The 13734-nt window shown below is 41.1% G+C and overlaps 1 long non-coding RNA gene and 1 pseudogene across 2 annotated transcripts in view; one reads left to right on the plus strand and one right to left on the minus strand.

The window, feature by feature from the left end:
- LOC112224580 overlaps positions 1-3546 on the plus strand; it is a 43778-nt gene extending 40232 nt beyond the window's left edge. For both annotated transcript variants that reach the window (XR_002949470.2, XR_002949469.2), the window contains one exon: positions 2934-3546. This is a non-coding gene — a long non-coding RNA (uncharacterized LOC112224580). The remainder of the gene's footprint in view (positions 1-2933) is intronic.
- Positions 3547-6430: 2884 nt separating this feature from the next.
- Positions 6431-9183, minus strand: LOC112224808 (annotated as a pseudogene).
- Positions 9184-13734: the final 4551 nt, after the last annotated feature.

Consider the following 13734-nt stretch of genomic DNA (forward strand, 5'->3'; position numbering starts at 1 on the left):
ATTAACATACATAGATTTTGACACAAGTAAACATTCAATTGATTTTTTTTAGCTGAATGAATCAACCATACGACTTGATCGCATGGTTGATGAACTAACCATTTGAACTGGATCTTTAAAGTTAGCCTAAAGCAGATCTAGAAGCATAAGGTTGTATCTGATAGTTCATAACAGTAAAACATGCTAAGAGGCCAATCAGAATCTGTTTCACAATATACAATAGTTCTAGGCTATTTAGGTTATATTACAGGGAATACTTTCCCTTCAACAGAAGTAAAAATGTACAGAAACAGTTGAACATGAATATGCAATGTAGGCTATGTAATCGAAAACTGCAAAGGAATAGTTGTAGGTTTGTTACATTGACTAAATGGCTTAGTGGGATGATTTTACGTGAGCCGTGATACATTTGAAATCTGTGGCTATGCAGGACAATACTTAAAAAAATATTTTACTTTCAGAGTTGCAATGTTGGCTTCTATGGTGTGATTGAGATATTTTACAAATAGGCCTAATGATTTCTTCTTTCAAAGTAAAATTGCCTCACGATAGTCCAGACAGAAAGAAAATCTGTCATATTATGTCTCTTGAACAATGTAAGAGACTGTTTTTATGTATCTTTTAATTTCACAGAAATTGGCCTGCCACCTCAGTGGATATGGACAGAGAAAGCTGCGATTTAGCAGGTTTCTTGGCAAGGACAAGACCTAGCGAACGGATTGCCTATCCGTGTTTTGGGGCGATTAGAACCAGATGGGTCAGGTTGTGCCCTCCCGCCAGGCTAGGGCAGTGGAGTGACTGTCACTCAGACCCATCTGGGGGGGCATGTTATGGCACTGAGGGTGTAAGTGTAAACAGTCTCCGGTATATGACTGACACTCAGTTTTGGTGGTAGACCTGACATCCTCCATTTGACACAGAAACATAGAGGAATACAGCTAGAGCCAGCTAGAGAGAAAGGAAAGCATGCTGGAGAGGGACTGGAGAAGAGAAAAATATTGATTTTTGAAAATTAGCACCCAGGGTAGTGAGATGGCAGGAAGAAGGGAGATAGACATTTAGAAGAGTTCCTTTAAAGATGATCATGAAACATAGATGCATTTTAGCTTTGTCTACACCTGTTGAGGTTTAAAGATAAGCACATATGGAAAGGGAAGGGGGAAGGAGGTGCAGTGGTGACTCTTCTCCTTCCTTTCATTCTTTCATTCCGCCACTCTCTGCTGATCAGGTTTCTCCCGGTCTATCAGCTGAGTGGTCGTATGGGGTTTGATCAATGGCAGGAAACCAGCAGATCAAATGGTAATTTATCTGAAAAGATAGGCTAGCATCTACACAACCATGCCTCTGAGCTACAAGCTCTCACAGTCTCACGCCAGAATGAAATGTTCATGATTTTCAAATGTCAAATTTAGAAGTCGTAAGGTTAGGCATTAACTCAGAAAGGTTAAGGTTAGGCATTAACTCAGAAAGGTTAAGGTAAGGTTTGGGGTAGGATTAAAACAAAAATATAAAAACAACTTTATATTGCTGGTGGTTCTCCTTGTGTTGTGGGGGTTGTGTGTAGTGTTTTTCCCCATAGTACACAGTAACGCTGAGGGTGGATGCATACAGCACACCTAGGGGGTTATTTAATATGCACAATTATTACTCACTCACTCTCCACCAGCTGTATGCAAATATACAACATATTGCCTTGGGTCTCTGTGGAGAACCTCACTACTCGCTCAGACTCACCATAGGCTTTTATCTGTAATTAAACTACACACTAAATTCATCTCTAGGTTTATTGATTTTGATGTTTTGTATTACCATTGTTCAACAATGCGCAATAAGGGATTGCAGTGGTGTTTCCATTTGGCAGTTGTTTGCTGTAATTCTGAAATAGTTTAAACCACTTGATTGTATTATGCATTTTATGTTATGAGCTGATATTGGATTAATTGTCCACATTCTCAGAATGTTATATTTTTTTATATATTAAAGTACTTAAATAGGATACGTTTTCTCACGTATAATGCATTTCAGCAGACAATGGACCCCCTTCTTGTGAATTAGAATCGGCCCCAAGGGCAAAACTCTAACTGGACTACAATGGGATATTGCTACAATGCTTTCCAAGAAATAAGACAATATTTAGTATTTATTAGGATCCCCGTTAGCTACAGCCAAGGCAGCAGCTACTCTTCCTGGGGTCCAAATATGAATAAAAACTGTTGCATCTAAACAAAACAACCGCCTACATCGGAAATATAACTATTAATCATACAATACATTATTACATCTTTACTTGAATATTACACATTTACAATATAAAATGTACAATACTACAATAATACAATATTACAATGTGTGTGTGTCTAGTGTGTGTGTTAGAGTGTGTGTATGCGTGTGTTTGTGTGTGTCTCTTCACAGCCCGCGTTGTGCCGTGAGGTGTTGTTTTATCCGTTTTTTAAATCTGATTTTACCGTGCGTTTCCCAGAGTTTTTTTATGGACTTGGGGACTGTGAAGAGACCCCTGGTGGCATGTCTTGTGGGGTATGTATGGGTGTCTGAGCAGTGTGTTAGCTGTTTGAACGGACCGTTTGGTGCTTTCAATATGTGAATTCCTCTCACAAAAACAAGTGATGAAGTCAATCTGTCCTCTACTTTGAGCCAGGAGAGATTGACTTCAAGTTATTGATATTAGCCCTCCAATATTAGCCCAAATACTGTATTTTCTATGGCATATCTGGAAACACTTAATTGACACCACAATGCCTTTACAGTAATGATTTGTATCTAATCTACTAACTGAGCTAAGGTATTGTTCTTTCGTGAGGAGAGGTGTGTTCCTAATCTGAGCCCGATACAATGTGGTGCTGTGTTCCTAATCTGGGACCCTTACAGTAGGTTCTCCTGCCACCCCTTGTAACTCTTTGCTTCTGTCAAAATAGACATTCTCAAATTGAATTAAGGTCCTGTTCTGTGCTGCACCCCCACGGACCCCTTCGAGAGCCCTCCTGAACCCCCTTGGCCCGGTCCTGTTCCCCTCATCCAGCCGCCTCGGACTAATTAAAACCGATGTGGCCTTGTCTTCGCTGGATTACCCCTAACGAGGATTCACTGACTCCACCAGCATGTGCCTCTTGATGAGAGAGAGAGAGAGAGAGAGAGAGACAGAGACAGAGACAGACAGAAAAAGAAATGGGAGGATTTGTCCAGGGAACCTTAGCCTTGAAATCCAACACTTAATTCACTACAGATGATACAGAAAAGGTGGAAGAGAGAGAGAGAGAGAAAGAGACAAATATACTTATGTTGATAGTTTAAATCACTAGTGTGTGTATTGTTTTAAAAACTGTTAGTGAAACAATTGAAACGTGGCCTTATTGTGAAGAGAGTCATAAAATGGACCTCTGGACAGCCCTCTATGAATCCATTTGATTCCATCATACAGAGAGATGAATGCCAATTCTCTTTCTTTCTTTCTGTGTGTGCGTGCCAGGGGCAGAGAAAAAATTAAATTCTCTGTCTTTGATAATGCATTAATAATAAAATGCAATGTTAAAACAATTCTCCAAGTGTGAGTCTCATTAATCATAATGGTTGACAACTGTTCTGGCGAGTGTCTGCATAATGACAGTAATGTGTAGCAGGGTTTGGTTGTCGGTAGCTGAAGTCATGGTGTTTGAGAATCATACTTTTCCCCAGAGGTTGTAAAGTTAATCAATGCAACAATATGTTTTATAGTATCAACAGATAATTATTTTTAGAAAATGATGTAGCATATTTTGATATGAATACAAGGTTCCATTATTACAAATCAATGGCTACTCTTTTTATATCATAGCTCTTTAGCTAATGTAAAAATCGAGTTATATATGTGATAAGAAATGTATTTTTGATAAACACATTTCTACACAGATCACCAACTGAAGAAACACAATATTTTGGCCATTACAGTCATCATACAGTTGCTCTTGCATGGGTCTACCTGAGTTACCCGTGGCCCTAAAATGAATTCTCTGGCTGTCACAGTTAAACGAATTCGTGAATGAAGTGTTCAAGTCCAGATAGTGCACAAGGTATATGAGACAGAGCCTTTGCGGTGACTATTCACTCACTGCTATATGCCTTCTTAACCATCATCCTTTAAACCCTGCTAACGACATATTTCACATCCCGGTCTCATGAAATCTCGATGTTTTTGCTATATTGAATATGACACTGAAGTTTACATGAATTAAATTTCTAAATATATTGTATAACCATAGATGCGACGGTAAACTAATCTAGCGCACAATAAAATATGCAATTATTTCAAACGAAGTTGTGCACTTGAATTATATTCACTTAGAACAATTCGGCAACCAATTTAATTAAAAAAAACGTCAGTAATACATCAGCGTATAATGGATTAAAAAATTAAAATAAATACTTTATTTTGCTAAATGTTTAGATTAACCTTTTAAATGGGAAAAAAGTGTGATATTAATTCGAAACGAAGGAAGAAGGATGCATGTATATGTTGATCTAAACATGCTGAACAATGTATTTTTATCACGATAATAAAATTCAGTTTTAAATGAGTTATAACATTCAAGGTCATGTCTTCCCAGAGAAGCAGAAGCATCTGAATATGACAGCAACAATTACACAACCATAACAATTATATAATTAGAGTATAATGACATTAATTACATTATTATTGTTATTATTATTATCTTTCCCACAATAATAATAATTATTATTAGCATTATCTTTCATATAATAATAATAGTAATGATTATTATTTACTACTACTACTAATAATAATACTTATTATTATTAATATTCTGGAACGAGATGGGAATTCCTGTAGCAGGTCAAGTACTGATCTTTAAAGTGGTTGTGACTTGTGAGCATGATATACTGGCCTAAATGTGTCTCTACTGTATGTCAATGCTAAGGTTTCTAATAGTGTGAATATGTTTAGCAGTACATGTTCCTGACTGTCTCAGTGTTGGTCATTAGGTTTGATTGGTGTGTGCCATGTCTCTCAGGGTTACCCCAGAGGAGAATAATTGTTTGTTGTGATATTGTAATGAAGCCCTCAGCTTCTCTTCAAGGTAATTACCCACTCTGCCTGCCTCTCTGCTTTGGTTAATCAGGCCTCCTGCTCAGTGCTCACTCAAGTCATCATAAAAGACATCAGGGGTGCAACTTTGGATTTAGAAGTGGGGGGGATATTTTTATTTAATTTTTAAACATCCAGTCAGATGAACATTCCAAACAGACTTCCACTACCCATCCACTCGGAGGCGTCCTCATGGTCCTAAAGCACACCGTTGCCTCGTTTTGCATCACATTCCAATGATAAAACTGGTGGGGGACAAAAATACAATTTCGGAATGTGTGTGGGGGAGGGGGGACGACATGTCCCAAGTCAAATGTGCACCTCTGAAAGGCACACTGAGCCTTCCTGTCGCATGTATCCATTCTATCCTAGTGTCAGTTGGCAGACCGCTGGGCTGTAGGGGCTTCTGCCACCATGGCCAGCAATACACACATTCCCCTGTGTTACTGTAAAGAAGAATTTGACCCTGTCCATTGGCCGCAGCAGTGGGATGGAATCCATAGTGGGGTTCATATAGATGGACAGCCACTCTGCTGAGGAAGCTGCTTCCTGTCCTTCCTGGGGCAGGCATTCCAAGCATGTGGCGGATTACCCTCTACATGGTAAATAATGGAGGCGTTATACAGTATGACATGCCAAGGTTCAAGCTGTGCTCCTGTGCCACACATCTAGTTGGCCTTCTCTCCCACCCTGTGGCAACAGGAGATTACCATTTTGTCAGTGAACTACCAATCTCATTATTTTGCACTCAATGATGCCAATGATAAGCTGTAACTAACCAAACAAATTCATGCATATTATGGGTTGTTGACTCCAGGTCCATATTCAACTTTTTAGATATTCACAAGAGGTAGAGTTATAATTTGGGCCGATAATCTCTTGTATATTTTACTAATGTAGGTATTTAAATCAAATTTGACCTCTTTACTAATATGAAAATTAGCCTGTGATAAATAGTTTATTTTACACATTTGTGTGTCTGTGGTTGTGTTTTTTATTCATAACCTATATAAGAATACCTAATAAAATGAAATGAATTAATGAATGACTTTCAGCAGATGAGGAATCTTGCCTCGGAGCAAAAATCATCCACCGCGGGTGATGTGGCCGAGGGTCAGCAGGTAGTCCCTGGCCAGCGGATGGAGCAGGACCACTAGCATGAAGAGGAACAGGCCCAGGGAGGTGCCCAGGGTCAGGACATAGCCCATGTTCAGCCTCTGAGTATCTGATATAAGGTGACCTAGACATGTCTCTGTCCTTGGACCCAGGGGACCAGCCATGAGTTGTCACAGCTGCAGTGAAGGTAGAATAGCTGGGACCCCAGGCTGCAGGGGCTCAGCTCTCTATCACACTGAACTCTTCTAGAGATTCCACCATTAGCTGCCTGAGGGAGTGAAGGTCTCTGCTCAGCTCCTGCTCCAGAGTTAGGATTCTGCAGGAGATCAGATTATCCAGACAGGTCAGGTTGTGGAACATGGTGGCCAGCCCTGGTTGCATAATGAAGTCCACTCCCTTCAGCTTCAGAAACCTCAGCTGCACAAGCATGTTCAGGTCAGACATGTCAACAGACTCTGCTGAGACATGTGACTGGAAGTCAAAGTACTCCAGGGAGGTGAGGTACCTTTCAGCAATAGGGTGGGAGGGTAGCCTAGTGGTTAGAGTGTTGGACTAGTAACCAGAAGGTTGCGAGTTCAAATCCCCAAGCTGACAAGGTACAAATCTGTCATTCTGCCCCTGAACAGGCAGTTAAACCCACTGTTCCTAGGCTGTCATTGAAAATAAGAATTTGTTCTTAACTGACTTGCCTAGTTAAATACATTTTTTTAAATGTGATGCTCACATAGAAGTTGATCCATTTTGGCCGTGAGGCTGACGACAGACTGGAAGAATGGCCTCCAGCAGTCCTGGAAGGATATAGTTTGAGTATGAAGCTGAAGGGCGAGGCCTGGTTTTAGGGTGCTGTCGCTGCCAATGATGATGGTAAGGGGGTATCTAATGGAGGAAATGTTCAAATGGGTCAGCCCTTGAGGGAAGGCACCAAATATAAATGTCAAATCACGCTGGTCTCGACCTCACTGGGAGTAGGGAGAAAGTCTCATAAATGTACGCTCTTCAGCGAAGTGAAGTGGATGAATGTAGATGTGGTGATATGTACATGGGGGATCTCTTGTAACATTAGGGTCTCCAAGCTGTCCAGGCCAAGGAAACTATTGTCTGTAATGTAAGAGATCATGTTTAATGTTAGGTCTAAGAAACAGTCCCTTAAATGTTAAGTCTACAATAGTGGTTAAGCCATTGTTTCCTAAGTCTAGCCACTCCAGATTTCTCAAGCAACTGAAATGCTCTGAGGTGATGTTTGGGATGAGACAGGCATGCAAGGACAATTTCTTCAGCCATGGGACAGGACTGCTCTGAGTGTCACAAAGTAAAATGAAGTGAGGGATACGTTTGATAGATACATTTGAAAGAACTGTAACATCAGTGAGATTCTTCAAATAATGGATCTACTGTAGCCCTACATGATGCTGTCACTATCTCTAGCAAAAATGGTGAGCTCCTTTATCCCCTGACAGTTCTCCCTGCAGACAGTGAGTAGTTGCCAAGTTTATGGTTCCTTAAATCAAGTTTTGTTATTGAGAGTTTGTGTACTGTCGCACAAACAGAACCAAAGGAAAAGCTTTTCTCATCCAAATCAAAAGAACGCAATCTACTGATCCCCGACTGCAGAAGCTGTGTCTGTCAGTCATCAATGTCAGGCAAAATCAGAGCTGTGATGTTTTCAAAGTATCTGAATGCACCTTTTACTATATGACACGCTCATGACAAAGTCTACTTCTTGCAGATGATAGAAATAAGGAAATTCAAGAACAGCTCTGGTGTCTCAAAATGACTATTTCTGAGTGAAAGGCTTGTTAATGACCAGGAGCACAACGTTCACTGAGGATGGGGAGGGCATGCCCCCCCCCCACATTATGAAATTGCATATTTGTCCCCCAGTTTTACCATTGGAATGTGATACAAAACGAGGCAGCGGTGTGCTTTAAGACCATGCGGATGCCTCCGAGCAGTCAGGTAGGCTGTTTGGAGTGTTTATCCAACAAAAAAATGATAATAACAAAAATATTTAAAAATTCCCCTCCCCCCTGATATTGACTATCCTACATAGTAAATCAGACATCTCCTGTGTACATTGGTAGACTGTGTGTTCCTTCAAAAGAGGGATCCCTCCCAAAGCATCCGGTGCCATCACAGAAAGCCTGTAGTTCTCAATGGACAATGTCTCCAGATTAGTCAGGTCACTGAATGTGTTGGAAGATAGGGATGAATTGTAACACTTATTGGACTCACAGGACAGGTAGAAGGTCCTGACATGGGAGAGCCCCTTGAAAGTCCCAGGGAGAATCCTGGGCAGACAGCCCCCTTTGTAAAGGCTGTCAATGGCATGGAATGGAGAGAGAGCGCCAGCCTGCAGCATGGATCCACTTCTAGAGGGTTTGGTAGTGAGACAGGACGATGGACAGGTTCAGTTTGAGGTCACATACATCCCAGCAAGCGGCACTGAAGTTGATGTAAGAATAGGCCATTTTAATAGATGTCCAATACTGATTGTCTTCTCATAAAGGATGCATTTGTTACTCAACCAACCCCATGAACCCAAAATCCAAACCGCACAAAATCCCAAACAGAGCAAAGACCAACCTCAGTAGTAGAGACACTTGCAGATGATGTTATGGTTGTTTTGTTTTTCCAAGGGAAATGATTTCAGGAATTTATTTCAATTTCTGTTTCTATTCAGTTTAGTTTCATTTTATCCAGTGAAGGTCAGTTTATTCAATGACTGCAATAGCTCATTGACAAGCAGAATGCTTTATCCAATGGCATGAGACCCTGATGGGACTTCTTGTCCATAAATTGAAGATCTGGAGTTCTTCCACTGCTTTGCCTGTTTCCTGTGTTCTATCTTCTCTTTTTCTATCTATCACTTTTTCTATCTGTTCAGTCTCTGATCTTTTTTTATATTATTTGGACAGAGAGAGAGAGGCTGTTTGGCACAAATAAGGTTATTATTGCTCACCACTGTCTAACATCCCTTTCCACAGAGCACAGTCTGAGGACACCCTTGACTAACACTAACTTTTTTAGGCCCAGAACCATAATTAGCTGTAGGCCCAGAACTATAGGTAACTGTACGCCCAGAACTATAGGTAGCTGTAGGCCCATAACTATAGGTAACTGTAGGCCCAGAACTATAGGTAACAGTAGGCCCAGAACTATAGGTAGCTGTAGGCCCATAACTATAGGTAGCTGTAGGCCCAGAGCTATAGGTAACTATAGGCCCAGAACTATAGGTAGCTGTAACGCCAGAATTATAGGTAACTATAGGCCCAGAACTATAGGTAACTATAGGCCCAGAACTATAGGTAGCTGTAGGCCCAGAACTATAGGTAACTGTAGGCCCAGAACTATAGGTAACTGTAGGCCCAGAACTATAGGTAACTGTAAGCCCAGAACTATAGGTAACTGTAGGCCCAGAACTGTAGGTAGCTGTAGGCCCAGAACTATAGGTAACTATAGGCCCAGAACTATAGGTAACTGTAGGCCCAGAACTATAGGTAGCTGTAGGCCCATAACTATAGGTAACTGTAGGCCCAGAACTATAGGTAACTATTATAGGTAACTGTAAACCCAGAACTATAGGTAGCTGTAGGCCCAGAACTGTAGGTAACTGTAGGCCCAGAACTATAGGTAGCTGTAGGGCCAGAACTATAGGTAACTATAGGCCCAGAACTATAGGTAACTGTAGGCCCAGAACTATAGGTAGCTGTAGGCCCATAACTATAGGTAACTTTAAGCCCAGAACTATAGGTAACTGTAGGCCCAGAACTGTAGGTAGCTGTAGGCCCAGAACTATAGGTAACTATAGGCCCAGAACTATAGGTAACTGTAGGCCCAGAACTATAGGTAGCTGTAGGCCCATAACTATAGGTAACTGTAGGCCCAGAACTATAGGTAACTATTATAGGTAACTGTAAACCCAGAACTATAGGTAGCTGTAGGCCCAGAACTGTAGGTAACTGGAAGCCCAGAACTATAGGTAGCTGTAGGGCCAGAACTATAGGTAACTATAGGCCCAGAACTATAGGTAACTGTAGGCCCAGAACTATAGGTAGCTGTAGGCCCATAACTATAGGTAACTTTAAGCCCAGAACTATAGGTAACAGTAGGCCCAGAACTATAGGTAACTGTAGGACCAGAACTATAGGTAACTGTAGGCCCAGAACTACAGGTAACTATAGGCCCAGAACTGTAGGTAACTATTATAGGTAACTGTAAGCCCAGAACTATAGGTAGCTGTAGGCCCAGAACTGTAGGTAACTGTAGGCCCAGAACTATAGGTAGCTGTAGGGCCAGAACTATAGGTAACTATAGGCCCAGAATTGTAGGTAACTGTAGACCCAGAACTATAGGTAGCTGTAGGGCCAGAACTATAGGTAACTATAGGCCCAGAACTATGGGTAACTATAGGCCCAGAACTATAGGTAACTATAGGCCCAGAACTACGGGTAACTATAGGCCCAGAACTATAGGTAACTATAGGCCCAGAACTATAGGTAGCTGTAGGGCCAGAACTATAGGTAACTATAGGCCCAGAATTGTAGGTAACTGTAAACCCAGAACTATAGGTAGCTGTAGGCCCAGAACTGTAGGTAACTGTAGGCCCAGAACTATAGGTAACTATTATAGGTAACTGTAAACCCAGAACTATAGGTAACTATAGGCCCAGAACTGTAGGTAACTGTAAACCCAGAACTATAGGTAGCTGTAGGCCCAGAACTGTAGGTAACTGTAGGCCCAGAACTATAGGTAGCTGTAGGGCCAGAACTATAGGTAACTATAGGCCCAGAACTATAGGTAACTGTAGGCCCAGAACTATAGGTAGCTGTAGGGCCAGAACTATAGGTAACTATAGGCCCAGAATTGTAGGTAACTGTAGACCCAGAACTATAGGTAGCTGTAGGGCCAGAACTATAGGTAACTATAGGCCCAGAACTATGGGTAACTATAGGCCCAGAACTATAGGTAACTATAGGCCCAGAACTATAGGTAGCTGTAGGGCCAGAACTATAGGTAACTATAGGCCCAGAACTATAGGTAACTGTAGGACCAGAACTATAGGTAACTATGGGCCTAGAACTATAGGTAGCTGTAGGCCCAGAACTACAGGTAGCTGTAGGCCCAGAACTATAGGTAACTATAGGCAACTATAGGCCCAGAACTATAGGCAACTATAGGCCCAGAAGTATAGGTAACTGTAGGCCCAGAACTATAGGTAACTATGGGCCTAGAACTATAGGTAGCTGTAGGCCCAGAACTACAGGTAGCTGTAGGCCCAGAACTATAGGTAACTATAGGCCCAAAACGATAGGTAACTGTAGGCCCAGAACTATAGGTAGCTGTAGGCCCAGAACTATAGGTAACTATAGGCCCAGAACTATAGGTAACTATAGGCCAATAACTATAGCTAACTATAGGCCCATAACTAGGGGTAACTGTAGGCCCAGAACTATAGGTAACTGTAGGCCCAGAACTATAGGTAACTATAGGCCCAGAACTAGGGGGTGACTGTAGGCCCAGAATTATAGGTAACTATAGGCCCAGAACTATAGGTAACTGTAGGCCCAGAACTATAGGTAACTATAGGCCCAGAACTATAGGTAACTGTAGGCCCAGAACTATAGGTAGCTGTAGGCCCAGAACTATAGGTAACTATAGGCCCAGAACTATAGGTAGCTATAGGCCCAGAACTATAGGTAACTGTAGGCCCAGAACAATAGGTAGCTGTAGGCCCAGAACTATAGGTAACTATAGGCCCAGAACTATAGGTAGCTGTAGGCCCAGAACTATAGGTAACTGTAGGCCCAGAACTATAGGTAACTGTAGGCCCAGAACTATAGGTAACTGTAGGCCCAGAACTATAGGTAACTGTAGGCCCAGAACTATAGGTAACTGTAGGTCCAGAACTACCATGTAATACCTTTTCAGTAAAGACACACATTAACAGAGAGGTTCTACAGATATTTGTTTTCCGTAAGGTTTAAGACAATTATTGTATCCATAGCTTAATTTTCTCATTCCATCCATATCCATATAATGTCAAAATAAATCTTTCCCAACTACATAATGTACAGTATGATTGCCTGCATATTTGGTGAGCTTCAAACACAACATTTGAAAGAAAAATGACATGAAAATAAAACAAACTAACATTGTATGGTGTTAATTAGGCCTAGGTGTTCAGCACTCTTGTGCAGCATGTGTTTTGCATGTGTATGATGATGATGATGACTATGATGATGATGATGATTGGTTAATTGTAGGCAGGTTGTGATTGTAGTAAAATAACTTGTGCTGTGTGAGTGTCCATATTTCACAAGCTGAATTGAGAGGGGAATGGACAAGGGTGCCGGTGAGAGGCGTGTAATATGTTTAACTACGGTAAAGTAGTGTTTTGAGAATTGGTAATTGCTTACATCCCTCTCTGGCAACGGGGACACTGTCCAGAACTCAAGGTACACACGCACTCGCAAACGCACACACATGTATGTGTTCTTGTGTAGCGTGTTTTAGGGCCTTCATGGCATAGAGCCAAAGCGTCACTCTGAAATTTCGAGGCATTGACTAACTGGCAAAAACAGTAGAAGAGAGTTTTTTTCTGTTGCAGAGATAAATGCATTCAACACCATAGTAAAATCACCCAGTCCTCTGTTTTGGACTCTAGATTATGCTCATTATTGAATATTCCACCTCAGAGTGGAGAGTGAGACAGTCAGACATAACCACAATACCACTTTTTGCATAAGAGGAACTTTTCAAACTCATAATATTTATTTGATAATGTTTTGACGACGTGGCAAGTCAGAACTGTGAACCTCTCTCCAACATAGTAATTTAACGACAGAGTGGATAAGGTTTCTTTTACCCTCTTACTTTTGCAAATTTTCTTTGAATAAATAAGACAGCCTTTCAGGTCTTTCCATCTGAGCCATACCTTATGTGTGTCATAGGTTTGTGTACCATAACATGCTCACTTCTTAGAATCGTTTTTTGTTTCAAGGAAATGGACACAAAAATATACAGAATTCTGTGTAATTATATGCAAAAGTTTATTTAAGTTTTGAGGGAAAAATGAAGAGAAAAAAACTAGACAAGTGTCTATACGTGTTCACAAGGAGTGAGTGCCTGATGTTGTCTAGGGCAATCTAGCAGGCTGAATGGTTTGAATTTACTGCTCTACGACAGTAAACTTGTCCTAATCACTAGGTAAACAGATACTTCCCCTCCTATCAGAGCGCACCGGCAAATGGGGGAAAAAACGTTCTCTGTTAATTGTTGTTTTCCTACTTATTCTGATTTAAAAACACCAGCATCATTATTTGTAAGTACCACTTTGATTTTGTGAATTTGTTTGAAAGAGACTTAAGGTGTTTCACTGAATTATTCACTTAGGTTTGGTTGTGAAGTTTGCTTGCAGCATTTTAAGTCACATAGAAAGGAAAGCCGGGAGCTGGGTAGTGTTACATAGCATTTGCTCTTTTTGAATTACCTGATTTTAATCTGACCTGACCTCCTGAAAACTT

The sequence above is a fragment of the Oncorhynchus tshawytscha genome, linkage group LG25 (assembly GCF_018296145.1).
Source record: "Oncorhynchus tshawytscha isolate Ot180627B linkage group LG25, Otsh_v2.0, whole genome shotgun sequence".
Taxonomy (NCBI): Eukaryota; Metazoa; Chordata; class Actinopteri; order Salmoniformes; family Salmonidae; genus Oncorhynchus; species Oncorhynchus tshawytscha.